This window comes from Copidosoma floridanum, unplaced genomic scaffold (genome assembly GCF_036245765.1).
Source record: "Copidosoma floridanum isolate Cflo_tuat_1 unplaced genomic scaffold, Cflo_Japanese_pri ptg000001l, whole genome shotgun sequence".
In the NCBI taxonomy this organism is placed as follows: Eukaryota; Metazoa; Arthropoda; class Insecta; order Hymenoptera; family Encyrtidae; genus Copidosoma; species Copidosoma floridanum.
Genome location: NW_028321878.1, coordinates 151,884 through 168,318, shown reverse-complemented (window position 1 = coordinate 168,318; position 16,435 = coordinate 151,884). Strand labels below are relative to the sequence as shown.

The window sequence follows — 16,435 nt, the reverse complement described above, 5'->3', positions numbered from 1 at the left end:
TATTTTATTTATTATAATAATTGACAAAGCAACGGTTAAGCGCCCCGGGTTGAGTGGGGATTGGCGCTTGTATTATTTAATTTATTCTAAATAAATAAAGAGACCAGTAAGCGCCCCAGGTTGTGTGGGGATTGGCGCTTCTGTTATTTTATTTATTATAATAATTGACAAAGCAACCAGTAAGCGCCCCGGGTTGAGTGGGGATTGGCGCTTATGTTATTTAATTTATTCTAAATAAATAAAGAGACCAGTAAGCTCCCCGGGTAGTGTGGGGATTGGCGCTTCTGTTATTTTATTTATTATATTAATTAACAAAGCAACCAGCAAGCGCCCCGGGTTGTGTGGGGATTCGCGCTTCTGTTATTTTATTTATTATAATAATTGACAAAGCAACGGTTAAGCGCCCCGGGTTGAGTGGGGATTGGCGCTTGTATTATTTAATTTATTCTAAATAAATAAAGAGACCAGTAAGCGCCCCAGGTTGTGTGGGGATTGGCGCATCTGTTATTTTATTTATTATATTAAAAAACAAAGCAGCCAGTAAGCGCTCCGGGTTGTGTGGAGATTGGCTCTTCTGTTATTTTATTTATTATAATAATTGACAAAGCAACCAGTGAGCGTTCCGGGTTGTGTGGTAATCAGTACTTGCGTTAATTATTTATTTAAATAATAAACAAAGCGGCCAGTAAGCGCTCCGGGTTGTGTGGTGATGAGTACTTGCGTTAATTATTTTTTTAAATAATAAACAAAGCGGCCAGTAAGCGCTCCGGGTTGTGTGGTGATTGGTACTTGCGTTAATTATTTTTTTAAATAATAAACAAAGCAGCCAGTAAGCGCCCCAGGTTGTGTGGGGATTAGCGCTTCTGTTATTTTATTTATTATATTAAAAATTAAAGCGGCCAGTAAGCGCCCCGGGTTGTGTGGGGATTGGCGCTTCTGTTATTTTATTTATTATATTAATTAACAAAGTGGCCAGTAAGCGCCCCGGGTTGTGTGGGGATTGGCGCCTGTGTTCGATAACACAATCGCCAATCCCCTTGCGATAACACAAGCGCCAATCCCCACACAACCCGGGGCGCTTACTAGCTGCTTTGTTTTTAAATATAATAAATAAAATAACAGAAGCGCCAATCCCCACACAACCCGGGGCGCTTACTGGCCGCTTTGTTTTTTAATATAATAAATAAAATAACAGAAGCGCCAATCCCCAAACAACCCAGGGCGCTTACTTGCCACTTTGTTTTTTAATATAATAAATAAAATAACACAAACGCCAATCCCCACACAACCCGGGGTGCTTACTGGCCGCTTTGTTTTTAAATATTATAAATAAAATAACACAAGCGCCGATCCCCATTAAACCCGGGGCGCTTACTTGCCTTTTTGATTATTATTTAGAAAAATAATTAACGCAAGTACCAATCACCACACAACCCGGAGCGCTTACTGGCCGCTTTGTTTTATAATATAATAAATAAAATAACAGAAGCGCCAATCCCCACACAACCCAGGGCGATTACTGGCCGCTTTGTTTTTAATATAATAAATAAAATAACACAAGCGCCAATCCCCACACAACCCGGGGCGCTTACTGGCCGCTTTGTTTTTTAATATAATAAATAAAATAACAGAAGCGCCAATCCCCACACAACCTGGGGAGCTTACTGGCTGCTTTGTTTTATAATATAATAACTAAAATAACAAAAGCGCCAATCCCCACACAACCCAGGGCGCTTACTGGCCGCTTTGTTTATTAATTGAATAAATGAAATAAAGAATAAGATTCCAGAGCGCTAGATGATGATTTTGAAAATTAATAAAATTTATAAAGGAATAACACGAATGCCCATCACCAAACTATAAAGAGCATTTTCTAGTTGCGCTTGACTTTTTTTATCATTTGATGCTTTCTTCAAACAAATAATGCAACCAGTAAGCGCCCCGGGTAGTGTTGGGATTGGCGCTTCTGTTATTTTATATATTGTATTAATAAACAAAGTGGCCAGTAAGCGCCCCGGGTTGTGTGGGGATTTGCGGTTCTGTTATTTTATTTATTATATTAATTAACAAAGCGGCCAGTAAGCGCCCCAAGTTGTGTGGGGATTGGCGCTTCTGTTATTTTATTTATTATAATAATTGACAGAGCAACCAGTAAGTGCCCCGGGTTGAGTGGGGATAGGAGCTTGTGTTATTTAATTCATTCTGGAAAAATAGAGACCAGTAAGCGCCCCGGGTTGTGTGGGGATTGGCGCTTCTGTTATTTTATTTACTATATTAAAAAACAAAGTGGCCAGTAAGCGCCCCAGGTTGTGTGGGGATTGGCGCATCTGTTATTTTATTTATTATATAAATTAACAAAGCGGCCAGTAAGCGCCCTGGGTTGTGTGGGAATTGGCGCTTGTGTTATTCAATTCATTCTAAATAAATAAAGAGACCAGTAAGCGCCCCGGGTTGTGTGGTGATTGGTACTTGCGTTAATTATTTATTTAAATAATGAACAAAGCAGCCAGTAAGCGCCCCGGGTTGTGTGGGGATTGGTACTTGCGTTAATTATTTTTTCAAATAATGAACAAAGCAGCCAGTAAGCGCCCCGGGTTGTGTGGGGATTGGCGCTTCTGTTATTTTATTTATTATATTAAAAAACAAAGCGGCCAGTAAGCGCCGCGGGTTGTGTGGGGATTGGCGCTTCTGTTATTTTATTTATTATATTAATTAACAAAGTGGCCAGTAAGCGCTCCGGGTTGTGTGGGGATTGGCGCTTCTGTTATTTTATTTATTATAATAATTGACAAATTAACCAGTAAGCGCCCCGGGTTGAGTGGGGATTGGCGCTTGTGTTATTCAATTTATTCTAAATAAATAAAGAGACCAGTAAGCGCCCCGGGTTGTGTGGGGATTAGCGCTTCTGTTATTTTATTTATTATATTAAAAAACAAAGCAGCCAGTAAGCGCCCCGGGTTGTGTAGGGATTGGCGTTTCTGTTATTTTATTTATTATAATAATTGACAAAGTAACCAGTAAGCACCCCAGGTTGAGTGGGGATTGGCGCTTGTGTTATTTAATGCATTCTGAATAAATGAAGAGACCAGCAAGCGCCCCGGGTTGTGTGGGGATTGGCGCTTCTGTTATTTTATTTATTATAATAATTGACAAAGCAACCAGTAAGTGCTCTGGGTAGTGTGGGGATTGGCGCTTGTGTTATTTTATTGATTATATTAGAAAACAAAGCAGCCAGTAAGCGCCCCGGGTTGTGTGGGGATTGGTACTTGCGTTAATTATTTTTTTAAATAATAAACAAAGTGGCCAATAAGCGCCCCAGGTTGTGTGGAGATTAGCGCTTGTGTTATTTTATTTATTATATTAAAAAACGAAGCGGCCAGTAAGCGCCCCGGGTTGTAAGGGGATTGGCGCTTGTGTTATTTTATATATTATATTAAAAAACAAAGCGGCCAGTAAGCGCCCCGGGTTGAGTGGGGATTGGCGCTTGTGTTATTTAATTTATTCTAAATAAATAAAGAGACCAGTAGACGCCCCGGGTTGTGTGGTGATTGGTACTTGAGTTAATTATTTTTTTAAATAATGAACAAAGCAGCCAGTAAGCGCCCCGGGTTGTGTGGGGATTGGTACTTGCGTTAATCATTTTTTCAAATAATAAACAAAGTGGCCAATAAGCGCCCCAGGTTGTGTGGGGATTGGTACTTGCGTTAATTATTTTTTTAAATAATAAACAAAGTGGCCAATAAGCGCCCCAGGTTGTGTGGAGATTGGCGCTTGTGTTATTTTATTTATTATATTAAAAAACAAAGCGGCCAGTAAGCGCCCCGGGTTGTAAGGGGATTGGCGCTTGTGTTATTTTATTTATTATATTAAAAAACAAAGCGGCCAGTAAGCGCCGCGGGTTGTGTGGGGATTGGCGCTTCTGTTATTTTATTTATTATAATAATTGACAAAGTAACCAGTAAGCACCCCAGGTTGAGTAAGGATTGGCGCTTGTGTTATTTAATTTATTCTAAATAAATGAAGAGACCAGCAAGCGCCCCGGGTTGTGTGGGGATTGGCGCTTCTGTTATTTTATTTATTATATTAAAAAACAAAGCGGCCAGTTAGCGCCTCGGGTTGTGTGGGGATTGGTGCTTGTGTTATTTTATTTATTTTATTAATTAACAAAGCAACCAGTTAGCGCTCCGGGTTGTGTGGTGATTGGTACTTGCGTTAATTATTTCCTCAAATAATAAACAAAGCGGCCAGTAAGCGCTCCCGGTTGTGTGGTGATTGATACTTGCGTTAATAATTTTTTAAATAATAAACAAAGTGGCCAGTAAGCGCCCCAGGTTGTTCGGGGATTGGCGCTTGTGTTATTTTATTGATTATATTAGAAAACAAAGCAGCCAGTAAGCGCCCCGGGTTGTGTGGGGATTGGCGCTTGTGTTATTTTATTTTTTATATTAAAAAACAAAGCGGCCAGTAAGCGACCCGGGTTGTGTGGAGATTGGCGCTTCTGTTATTTTATTTATTATAATAATTGACAAAGCAACAAGTAAGCGTTCTAGGTTGTGTGGTGATTGGTACTTGCGTTAATTATTTTTTTTAATTAAAAAACAAAGTGGCCAGTAAGCACTCCGGGTTGTGTGGTGATTGATACTTGCGTTAATAATTTTTTAAATAATAAACAAAGTGGCCAGTAAGCGCTCTGGGTTCTGTGAAGATTGGCGCTTCTGTTATTTTATTTATTATAATAATTGACAAAGCAACCAGTAAGTGCTCCGGGTAGTGTGGGGATTGGCGCTTGTGTTATTTTATTGATTATATTAGAAAACAAAGCAGCCAGTAAGCGCCCCGGGTTGTGTGGAGATTAGGACTTGCGTTAATTATTTTTTTAAATAATAAACAAGGCGGCCAGTAAGCGCTCCGGGTTTTGTGGAGATTGGCTCTTCTGTTATTTTATTCATTATAATAATTCACAAAGCAACCAGTGAGCGTTCCGGGTTGTGTAGTGATTGGTACTTGCGTTAATTATTTTTTTAAATAATAAACAAAGCAGCCAGTAAGCGCCCCAGGTTGTTCGGGGATTGGCGCTTGTGTTATTTTATTGATTATATTAGAAAACAAAGCAGCCAGTAAGCGCCCCGGGTTGTGTGGGGATTGGCGCTTGTGTTATTTTATTTTTTATATTAAAAAACAAAGCGGCCAGTAAGCGCTCCGGGTTGTGTGGTGATTGGTACTTGCGTTAATTATTTTTTTTAATTAAAAAACAAAGTGGCCAGTAAGCGCTCCAGGTTGTGTGGAGATTGGCGCTTCTGTTATTTTATTTTTCATATTAAAAAACAAAGCGGCCAGTAAGCGCTCCGGGTTGTGTGGTGATTGGTACTTGCGTTAATTATTTTTTTAAATAATAAACAAAGCAGCCAGTAAGTGCCCCGGGTTGTTCAGGGATTTGCGCTTCTGTTATTTTATTTATTAAATTAATTAACAAAGCGACCAGCAAGCGCCCTGGGTTGTGTGGGGATTGGCGCTTCTGTTATTTTATTTATATATTAATAAACAAAGCGGCCAGTAAGCGCCCCGGGTTGAGTGGGGATTGTCGCTTGTGTTATTTAATTTATTCTAAATAATTAAAGAGACCAGTAAGCGCCTTGGGTTGTGCGGGGATTGGCGCTTGTGTCATTTTATTTATTATATTAATGAACAAAGCAACCAGTAAGCGCTCCGGGTTGTGTGGTGGTTGGTACTTGCGTTGATTATTTTTTTAAATAATTAACAAAGCGGCCAGAAAGCGCCCCGGGTTGTGTGGGGATTGGTACTTGCGTTATCTATTTTTTTAAATAATAAACAAACTGGCCAATAAGCGCCCCAGAATGTGTGGAGATTGGCGCTTGTGTTATTTTATTTATTATATTAAAAAACAAAGCGGCCAGTAAGCGCCCCGGGTTGTAAGGGGATTGGCGCTTGTGTTATTTTATTTATTATATTAAAAAACAAAGCGGCCAGTAAGCGCCCCGGGTTGAGTGGGGATTGGCGCTTGTGTTATTCAATTTATTCTAAATAAATAAAGAGACCAGTAAGCGCCGCGGGTTGTGTGGTGATTGGTACTTGCGTTAATTATTGTTTTAAATAATAAACAAAGCAGCCAGTAAGCGCCCCGGGTTGTGTGGGGATTGGTACTTGCGTTAATTATTTTTTCAAATAATGAACAAAGCAGCCAGTAAGCTCTCCGGGTTGTGTGGGGATTGGCGCTTGTGTTATTTTATTTATTATATTAAAAAACAAAGCGGCCAGTAAGCGCCCCGGGTTGTGAGGGGATTGGCGCTTGTGTTATTTTATTTATTATATTAAAAAACAAAGCGGCCAGTAAGCGCCCCGGGTTGAGTGGGGATTGGCGCTTGTGTTATTCAATTTATTCTAAATAAATAAAGAGACCAGTAAGCGCCGCGGGTTGTGTGGGGATTGGTACTTGCGTTAATTATTTTTTCAAATAATGAACAAAGCAGCCAGTAAGCTCTCCGGGTTGTGTGGGGATTGGCGCTTCTGTTATTTTATTAAATATATTAAAAAACAAAGCGGCCAGTAAGCGCTGCGGGTTGTGTGGGGATTGGCGCTTCTGTTATTTTATCTATTATATTAATTAACAAAGCTGCCAGTAAGCGCTCCGGGTTGTGTGGGGATTGGCGCTTCTGTTATTTTATTTATTATAATAATTGACAAATTAACCAGAAGGCGCCCCGGGTTGAGTGGGGATTGGCGCTTGTGTTATTCAATTTATTCTAAATAAATAAAGAGACCAGGAAGCGCCCCGGGTTGTGTGGGGATTAGCGCTTCTGTTATTTTATTTATTATATTAAAAAACAAAGCAGCCAGTAAGCGCCCCGGGTTGTGTAGGGAGTGGCGTTTCTGTTATTTTATTTATTATAATAATTGACAAAGTAACCAGTAAGCACCCCAGGTTGAGTAAGGATTGGCGCTTGTGTTATTTAATTTATTCTAAATAAATGAAGAGACCAGCAAGCGCCCCGGGTTGTGTGGGGATTGGCGCTTCTGTTATTTTATTTATTATATTAAAAAACAAAGCGGCCAGTTAGCGCCTCGGGTTGTGTGGGGATTGGTGCTTGTGTTATTTTATTTATTTTATTAATTAACAAAGCAACTAGTTAGCGCTCCGGGTTGTGTGGTGATTGGTACTTGCATTAATTATTTTTTCAAATAATAAACAAAGCGGCCAGTAAGCGCTCCGGGTTGTGTGGTGATTGATACTTGCGTTAATAATTTTTTAAATAATAAACAAAGTGGCCAGTAAGCGCTCCGGGTTGTGTGGAGATTGGCGCTTCTGTTATTTTATTTATTATAATAATTGACAAAGCAACAAGTAAGCGTTCCAGGTTGTGTGGTGATTGGTACTTGCGTTAATTTTTTTTTTTAATTGAAAAACAAAGTGGCCAGTAAGCGCTCCGGGTTGTGTGGAGATTGGCGCTTCTGTTATTTTATTTATTATAATAATTGACAAAGCAACAAGTAAGCGTTCCAGGTTGTGTGGTGATTGGTACTTGCGTTAATTATTTTTTTTAATTAAAAAACAAAGTGGCCAGTAAGCGCTCCGGGTTGTGTGGTGATTGATACTTGCGTAAATAATTTTTTAAATAATAAACAAGGCGGCCAGTAAGCGCTCCGGGTTTTGTGGAGATTGGCTCTTCTGTTATTTTATTCATTATAATAATTCACAAAGCAACCAGTGAGCGTTCCGGGTTGTGTAGTGATTGGTACTTGCGTTAATTATTTTTTTAAATAATAAACAAAGCAGCCAGTAAGCGCCCCAGGTTGTTCGGGGATTGGCGCTTGTGTTATTTTATTGATTATATTAGAAAACAAAGCAGCCAGTAAGCGCCCCGGGTTGTGTGTGCTGTTCCTTACTCGCTGCAGAAAGATCCCATAAAAACAGTGTGCCGAGATCGTGCTGAGAACTCGCGCACACTTGTGCGCAGCCGGCCTCTGATTGGCCTAGCGACTGCGCGTCGTTTGAACTTCCAAAACTTAAAGACACAGTGCTCAAAGCCCGAACACATGAAACCCAAATGCCTAATCCCCAACGACCCAGTGCGCTTACTTGGCCGCACTTTTATTTCTTTTATTAATAAAAACAATCTCAAGCGGCTAATTCCCAACGACCCAGTGCGCTCACTTGGCCGCACTTTTATTTCTTTTATTAATAACAACAATCTCAAGTGGCTAATCCCCAACGACACAGTGCGCTTACTTGGCCGCACTTTTTTTTATTTATTGGTAAGGAAAATCTCAAGCGGCTAATCCCGAACGACCCAGTGCGCTTACTTGGCCGCACTTTCATTTTATTTATTAATAAGAACAATCTCAAGCGTCTAATTCCCAACGACACAGTGCGCTTACTTGGCTGCACTTTTATTTTATTTATTACTAAGAAAAATCTCAAGCGGCTAATCCCCAACGACCCATTGCGCTTACTTGGCCGCACTATCATTTTATTTATTAATAAGAACAATCTCAAGCGTCTAATACCCAACGACACAGTGCGCTTACTTGGCCGCACTTTTTTTTATTTATTGGTAAGGAAAATCTCAAGCGGCTAATCCCGAACGACCCAGTGCGCTTACTTGGCCGCACTTTCATTTTATTTATTACTAAGAAAAATCTCAAGCGGCTAATCCCCAACGACCCATTGCGCTTACTTGGCCGCACTATCATTTTATTTATTAATAAGAACAATCTCAAGCGGCTAATCCCCATCGACCCAGTGCGCTTACTTGGCCGCACTTTTATTTTATTTATTACTAAGAAAAATCTCAAGCGGCTAATCCCCAACGACCCAGTGCGCTTACTTGGCCGCACTATCATTTTATTTATTAATAAGAACAATTTCAAGCGGCTAATCCCCAACGACCCATTGCGCTTACTTCGCCGCACTATCATTTTATTTATTAATAAGAACAATCTCAAGCGGCTAATTCCCAACGACATAGTGCGCTTGCTTGGCCGCAATTTTATATTATTTATTAATAAGAACAATCTCAAGCGGCTAATCCCCAACGACCCAGTGCGCTTACTTAGCCGCATAATCATTTTATTTATTAATAAGAACAATCTCAAGCGGCTAATCCCTAACGACCCAGTGCGCTTACTTGGCCGCACTTTTTTTTATTTATTGGTAAGGAAAATCTCAAGCGGCTACTCCCCAACGACCCAGTGCGCTTACTTGGCCGCACTATCATTTTATTTATTAATAAGAACAATCTCAAGCGTCTAATCCCCAACGACACAGTGCGCTTACTTGGCCGCACTTTTATTTATTTATTGGTAAGGAAAATCTCAAGCGGCTAATCCCCAACGACCCAGTGCGCTTATTTGGCCGCACTATCATTTTATTAATTAATAAGAAAAATCTCATGCGGCTAATCCCCAACGACCCAGTGCGCTTACGTGGCCGCATTTTTATGTTATTTATTAATAAGAACAATCTCATGTGGCTAATCCCCAACGACCCAGTGCGCTTACTTGGCCGCACTTTTTTTTTATTTACTGGTAAGGAAAATCTCAAGCGGCTAATCCCCAACGACCCAGTGCGCTTACTTGGCCGCACTTTTATTTTTTTTATTAATAAAAACAATCTCAAGTGGCTAATTCCCAACGACCCAGTGTGCTTACTTGGCCGCACTTTTTTAATTATTTATTAATAAGAACAATCTCATGCGGCTAATCCCCACCGACCCAGTGCGCTTACTTGGCCGCACTATCATTTATTTATTAATAAGAAAAATCCCATGCGGCTAATCCCCAACGACCCAGTGTGCTTACTTGGCCGCACTTTTATTTACTTACTTAGCCTAAGTAAGTTGAAGCGCTCGCTTGTGTGCGCTTTCATTTATTTGCGAAGTATGTTACATTTCGAGAGCGTATTCTACTGTTAAGTAATTCGAAGTGCTTCCCTTGCCACAGTATTAGTTATTTATTAATTATTGATCGTTTCAGGGGCTTATCCTAAAAAATTTGAATTTCTCGATTGTGTGCGCTTTTATTTATTAAGTAAATACACTTTTTTATATAATGAACTAAACAATTATCATAACTAAATATAAAAAGCCTTATATAATTATAACATAATTTTAGAACTGTTCTTATGTTTGCTTATGTTTCTTTTTGGTTGCTACTTTTTTAATTTTCTTCTTTATTAGACAGGTTTCCACATTACCGAAGAGGTACTGTCTATGGCGCGTTGGAATTTTTATTGAAACTATTGTGTTTTTTGCCAAAGTGTCTAAAGAATAATAATGTTTTGACATTTTTTTAGAAGTTATAACATGTCATATTTTTAGTTTGAAAAAAAATTAAATTCAGTTTACTCACACATTAGTTTAAACTGTGGACTTCTTTCGCCAAGAGACCTTTTTTTGACTTATCCATCTTATTTCTAATTCTTTGGTAATGTTACTTTAATTTGGTATTAATACTCTTATCCTTAGTCAGTAATGTTCAAGATCTAGCAATAATTTCCTAATTAAAAAGATCTCTAAGCCCTAAACCACTTAAACTTACTGCAAGAATACTGTTTCTAGTATCAAATGAGAATTTATTGAAACAAAATATATAGCTAAGTTATTCGAAAATTTACTTGGAGTACATATTAGCACTGTTGAATTTATTAAAATGGTTTTTCGTTAATACTAAGTTTTCGCAATGAATATTATACGCCTTTCCGTACGATTTTAAAAAGCATCGCGCATTTATTAAAGGGATACTAGTTTGATTACTTTTGTCATCCTTAATTTCATTTACAGCAGAAAAAGTTCGGTTAGGTTCCGCGTTTGAGTGAGGTATAGCGAAAATTAATTTAACTAAAGATGTTAACGCGGGATAATGACATTCGTTTGCCTGATTCTTTAAGTTTATGATTTTACTCCAAAAAGTTTCCGTATCAAAAATTATTAATAAATTTTTTTCCTGCTCGTTAAACTTTGTATGAATATCTTGCCACTCATTAGCAACAGTTTCGGCATCTAAAAATGGAAAATACTTTAAAATAATATTTAAATTTGGATAACGTTGTCGTTCCGTTTCATTTAACACTACTTGTGGATTAAGAAAATCTAAATGTTTGAAAATATCGTCGTTTTGAAGAAAACGCTTTTTGATCTAATGAAAACCGCGAATGTAAAAATTTTTGCAATTACTCCGTAGATTTTCGACTTCCTCTTTTGTTAATTTTTCTTCTATTTCCGAGCATAAGGGTCCTGTATAGATTTTTTCTAAGGACATCAGATTTTCCATTACATCAAAATTTGGTAAAAAGATATCTTCTATTACGTTTACATTTATGAAATTTGTTGCAAGTTGCATTAATAATCTTTTGATGGATTCATTAATCTGGTGTGTTTTATAAGCCTTCGATTGAAAGTCTGCATTAAAAGAGTTAAAGAAATTTAGGTTGAAATGTAAAAAACTTACGTAGGCTTTCACAGTATTATTTTGCAGTAAATTTAAAATTTTTTCCGCGTTCGATTCAGGCCCATTTTTTTCACGCGACAGGCATGTTTTTTCAAAAACTTCTATCGAAAAAAAAGCAATTAAAGCTGGCCACGTAGAAAGAAGACGATCATAACATTTAAAAGCTTCGAGCCATCGCGTTCCCGAAAATTTGAGCGCTTTGTTATCAGGCAAATTCAAGTATTCTAAATTTTCCGACAATTTCGCGGTGCGTTTTGGACTAGAGGATAAATAAGAGTACACTGAGCGAGCAAGTTCTCCTATTTCTTTAGGAAGCATACTACAACAATTTTTTGCCACGATCGCGGCCGAGTGACATATACAATTCCGGACAATTAAATTAGGAACATAATCCCGAAGATATTTTTGAAAACTGTTATGTTTGCCGACCATTACACTAGCGTTATCGCACGAAAGAGCAACTATATTTTTAATGTTTATTGAATTATCGTCAAGGAATTTTTTAAACACGTGAAACAACTCTTGTGCACTACCTTTCTGAGCGTCGATTTCAATTAATTGCAAAAGTTGTTGGACAACCGAATTTTTTTGCGGTGAAAAATATTGTACACAAACACAAAGCAATTTTTTATTACTAATGTCGGTGCTTTCATCAATAAGAACCGAGTAATAAGAATTATTTAAAATACTTGTTAAATTTTCAAACTCATTATTATACAAAACGTTATTAATGACTTTTGCACATTTATCTTCTTTCATACGAATATTTTTCACGGCTTGAAAATCCTCGACAAGATTTTTAATGAAAGGAATTAAATTGTTTACTATTCGAACACTGACGGGGTTTTGCGCAATAAACATCGATTCGCGCATTTCCAAGGCATGAATTCTATCTTGAAAAGATAGTCCTTCATTAACAACTGTTACGATGGTACCTGAATCGATCGCGGCGTTTAAATTATTGACGTGGGTAAAAGTTGTGCTATGAGCAATCAAGTTACTTTTGCTAAAAAACTTTAAATCTTTTTGACAAGCTTTACAGTAAGCCTTTTGCTTATCGGTCGCGTGCTTTACAAGCCAATCTTTTAATATCGGATCGCGTAACCAGTCTTCCTGGAACAAAATAGCCGACCGTCTTTTTTTCGGTGTTTCAGTTGCGCTTTTCTTCGGTCGCTTGTTGTTGTTAGTAATGTCATCAAGGTTAGAAACAAAAGAACTAAAAAAAATCGCGATAACAAGAGCTAATGTGAAAAAAGAAAAAAATAGAATCATCAAGATATTCATGATGATAGACTTTCTGCTAACAACAACAAACAAGTAAAGTTGAGTGCAAAGACTGTCACAACTTAAATACAAAGGTTACAAAAATTCACGTAAAAGCAGAATCTACAGATGTTGCTACAATTATTTACGCAACACAGTACAACTTCTACTCACACCACGCACGTATGTGTATGTTTTTGACACACTTTTACACAAAAATTAATAAAATACCTTATAAATCCGCATGAATTTGGAAGAAGCAGTTGCTTTACGAAGACATCCAGGCCAAAGAGAGATATATAGATAGCTGTTTGCGACGCTTTGACGTGTGTTGACAGTTGACACGAGCGTGAGCATGCTTCTGCACGTGCATCGCGAATTCGTTTGTTTCGGCGCGAAATACAATAACTCAAAGTATAAAGGATGATTTTGAAAGTAGAAATTTTAAAAATAGAGATCTTTAAAAATTTTTAAAAATTATTGCGTTTAGTAAGTAACTGAAACGCTGCATACTATAAAAATTATGAAAATAATAAGTACAATAATACTCACAGCTCATTAAATCAATGGGCAAGCTTATAAAATATTGAAAAATTACATAAGAATTTAATAATCTAAAGGTTAGAAATGACAAACATGAATATTTTTTTGTGTTTCTTCGTGGAATACTCAAAAACAAAAGAAAATTCTGCTGCGATTCTTGTATTCCAACATTTCGGGTACACAAAAAACATCGTGTCCAGCTAAACCAATACATCGCTCAACTGTAGTTGTGTAACTAGTTTATAATAGTTTTATTCATTATAATATTAATACCGAGTGCATTCATTAAACAAATAAAGGCGCACACAATCGAGGAATTCAAATTTCTTGGGATAAGCACCTGAAACGATCAATACTTAATAAATAACTAATACTGTGGCCAAGGAAGCACTTCGGATTACTTGACAGTATAATACGCTCTCGAAATGTAACATACTTCGCAAATAAATGAAAGCGCACACAAGCGAGCGCTTCAACTTACTTAGGCTAAGTAAGTAAATAAAAGTGCGGCCAAGTAAGCGCACTGGGTCGTTGGGAATTAGCCACTTGAGATTGTTTTTATTAATAAAAAAAAATAAAAGTGCGGCCAAGTAAGCGCACTGGGTCGTTGGGGATTAGCCGCTTGAGAATTTCCTTACCAGTAAATAAAAAAAAGTGCGGCCAAGTAAGCGCACTGGGTCGTTAGGGATTAGCCGCTTGAGATTGTTCTTATTAATAAATAAAATAAAAGTGCGGCCAAGTAAGCGCACTGGGTCGTTGGGGATTAGCCGCTTGAGATTTTTCTTATTAATAAATAAAATGATAGTGCGGCCAAGTAAGCGCACTGGGTCGTTAGGAATTAGCAGCATGAGATTGTTCTTATTAATAAATAATATAAAAGTGCGGCCAAGTAAGCGCACTGGGTCGTTAGGGATTAGCCGCATGAGATTTTTCTTATTAATAAATCAAATAAAAGGGCGGCCAAGTAAGCGCACTGAGTCGTTGGGGATTAGCCACTTGAGATTTTTCTTATTAATAAATAAAATGATAGTGCGGCCAAGTAAGCGCACTGGGTCGTTAGGAATTAGCCGCATGAGATTGTTCTTATTAATAAATAATATAAAAGTGCGGCCAAGTAAGCGCACTGGGTCGTTGGGGATTAGCCGCTTGAGATTTTCCTTACCAATAGATAAAAAAAAGTGCGGCCAAGTAAGCGCACTGGGTTGTTGGGCATTAGCCGCTTGAGATTGTTCTTATTAATAAATAAAATAAAAGTGCGGCCAAGTAAGCGCACTGGGTCGTTGGGGATTAGCCGCTTGAGATTTTCCTTACCAATAGATAAAAAAAAGTGCGGCCAAGTAAGCGCACTGGGTTGTTGGGCATTAGCCGCTTGAGATTGTTCTTATTAATTAATAAAATAAAAGTGCGGCCAAGTAAGCGCACTGGGTCGTTGGGGATTAGCCGCTTGAGATTTTCCTTACCAATAGATAAATAAAAGTGCGGCCAAGTAAGCGCACTGGGTCGTTGGGGATTAGCCGCTTGAGATTGTTCTTATTAATAAATAAAATAAAAGTGCGGCCAAGTAAGCGCACTGGGTCGTTGGGGATCAGCCGCTTGAGATTTTCCTTACCAATAGATAAAAAAAAGTGCGGCCAAGTAAGCGCACTGGGTTGTTGGGGATTAGCCGCTTGAGATTGTTCTTATTAATAAATAAAATAAAAGTGCGGCCAAGTAAGCGCACTGGGTCGTTGGGGATTAGCCGCTTGAGATTTTCCTTACCAATAAATAAAAAAAAGTGCGGCCAAGTAAGCGCACTGGGTTGTTGGGGATTAGCCGCTTGAGATTTTCCTTACCAATAAATAAAAAAAAGTGCGGCCAAGTAAGCGCACTGGGTCGTTGGGGATTAGCCGCATGAGATTGTTCTTATTAATAAATAAAATAAAAGTGCGGCCAAGTAAGCGCACTGGGTCGTTGGGGATTAGCCGCTTGAGATTTTCCTTACCAATAAATAAAAAAAAGTGCGGCCAAGTAAGCGCACTGGGTCGTTGGGGATTAGCCACTTGAGATTGTTCTTATTAATAAATAAAATAAAAGTGCGGCCAAGTAAGCGCACTGGGTCGTTGGGGATTAGCCGCATGAGATTTTTCTTATTAATAAATCAAATAAAAGGGCGGCCAAGTAAGCACACTGGGTCGTTGGGGATTAGCCGCTTGAGATTTTTCTTAGTAATAAATCAAATAAAAGGGCGGCCAAGTAAGCGCACTGGGTCGTTGGGGATTAGCAGCATGAGATTTTTCTTATTAATAAATAAAATGATAGTGCGGCCAAGTAAGCGCACTGGGTCGTTGGGGATTAGCCGCTTGAGATTTTTCTTATTAATTAATAAAATGATAGTGCGGCCAAGTAAGCGCACTGGGTCGTTGGGGATTAGCCGCATAAGATTGTTCTTATTAATAAAAAAAATAAAAGTGCGGCCAAGTAAGCGCACTGGGTCGTTGGGGATTAGCCGCTTGAGATTGTTTTTATTAATAAATAAAATAAAAGTGCGGCCAAGTAAGCGCACTGGGTCGTTAAGGATTAGCCGCTTGAGATTTTCCTTACCAATAGATAAAAAAAAGTGCGGCCAAGTAAGCGCACTGGGTCGTTGGGGATTAGCCGCTTGAGATTGTTCTTATTAATAAATAAAATAAAAGTGCGGCCAAGTAAGCGCACTGGGTCGTTGGGGATTAGCCGCTTGAGATTTTCCTTACCAATAGATAAAAAAAAGTGCGGCCAAGTAAGCGCACTGGGTCGTTGGGGATTAGCCGCATGAGATTTTTCTTATTAATAAATAAAATGATAGTGCGGCCAAGTAAGCGCACTGGGTCGTTGGGGATTAGCCGCTTGAGATTTTCCTTACCAATAAATAAAAAAAAGTGCGGTTAAGTAAGCGCACTGTGTCGTTGGGGATTAGCCACTTGAGATTGTTCTTATTAATTAATAAAATGATAGTGCGGCCAAGTAAGCGCACTGGGTCGTTGGGGATTAGCCGCATGAGATTGTTCTTATTAATAAAAAAAATAAAAGTGCGGCCAAGTAAGCGCACTGGGTCGTTGGGGATTAGCCGCTTGAGATTGTTCTTATTAATAAATAAAATAAAAGTGCGGCCAAGTAAGCGCACTGGGTCGTTGGGGATCAGCCGCTTGAG

The 16,435-nt window shown here is 38.5% G+C and overlaps 1 protein-coding gene across 15 annotated transcripts in view; it reads left to right on the top strand.

Annotated features, from left to right (window-relative positions):
* Nucleotides 1-16,435, top strand: part of LOC106643102 (CUGBP Elav-like family member 1) — a 218,151-nt gene that overhangs the window by 102,466 nt on the left and 99,250 nt on the right. The window lies entirely within an intron of this gene.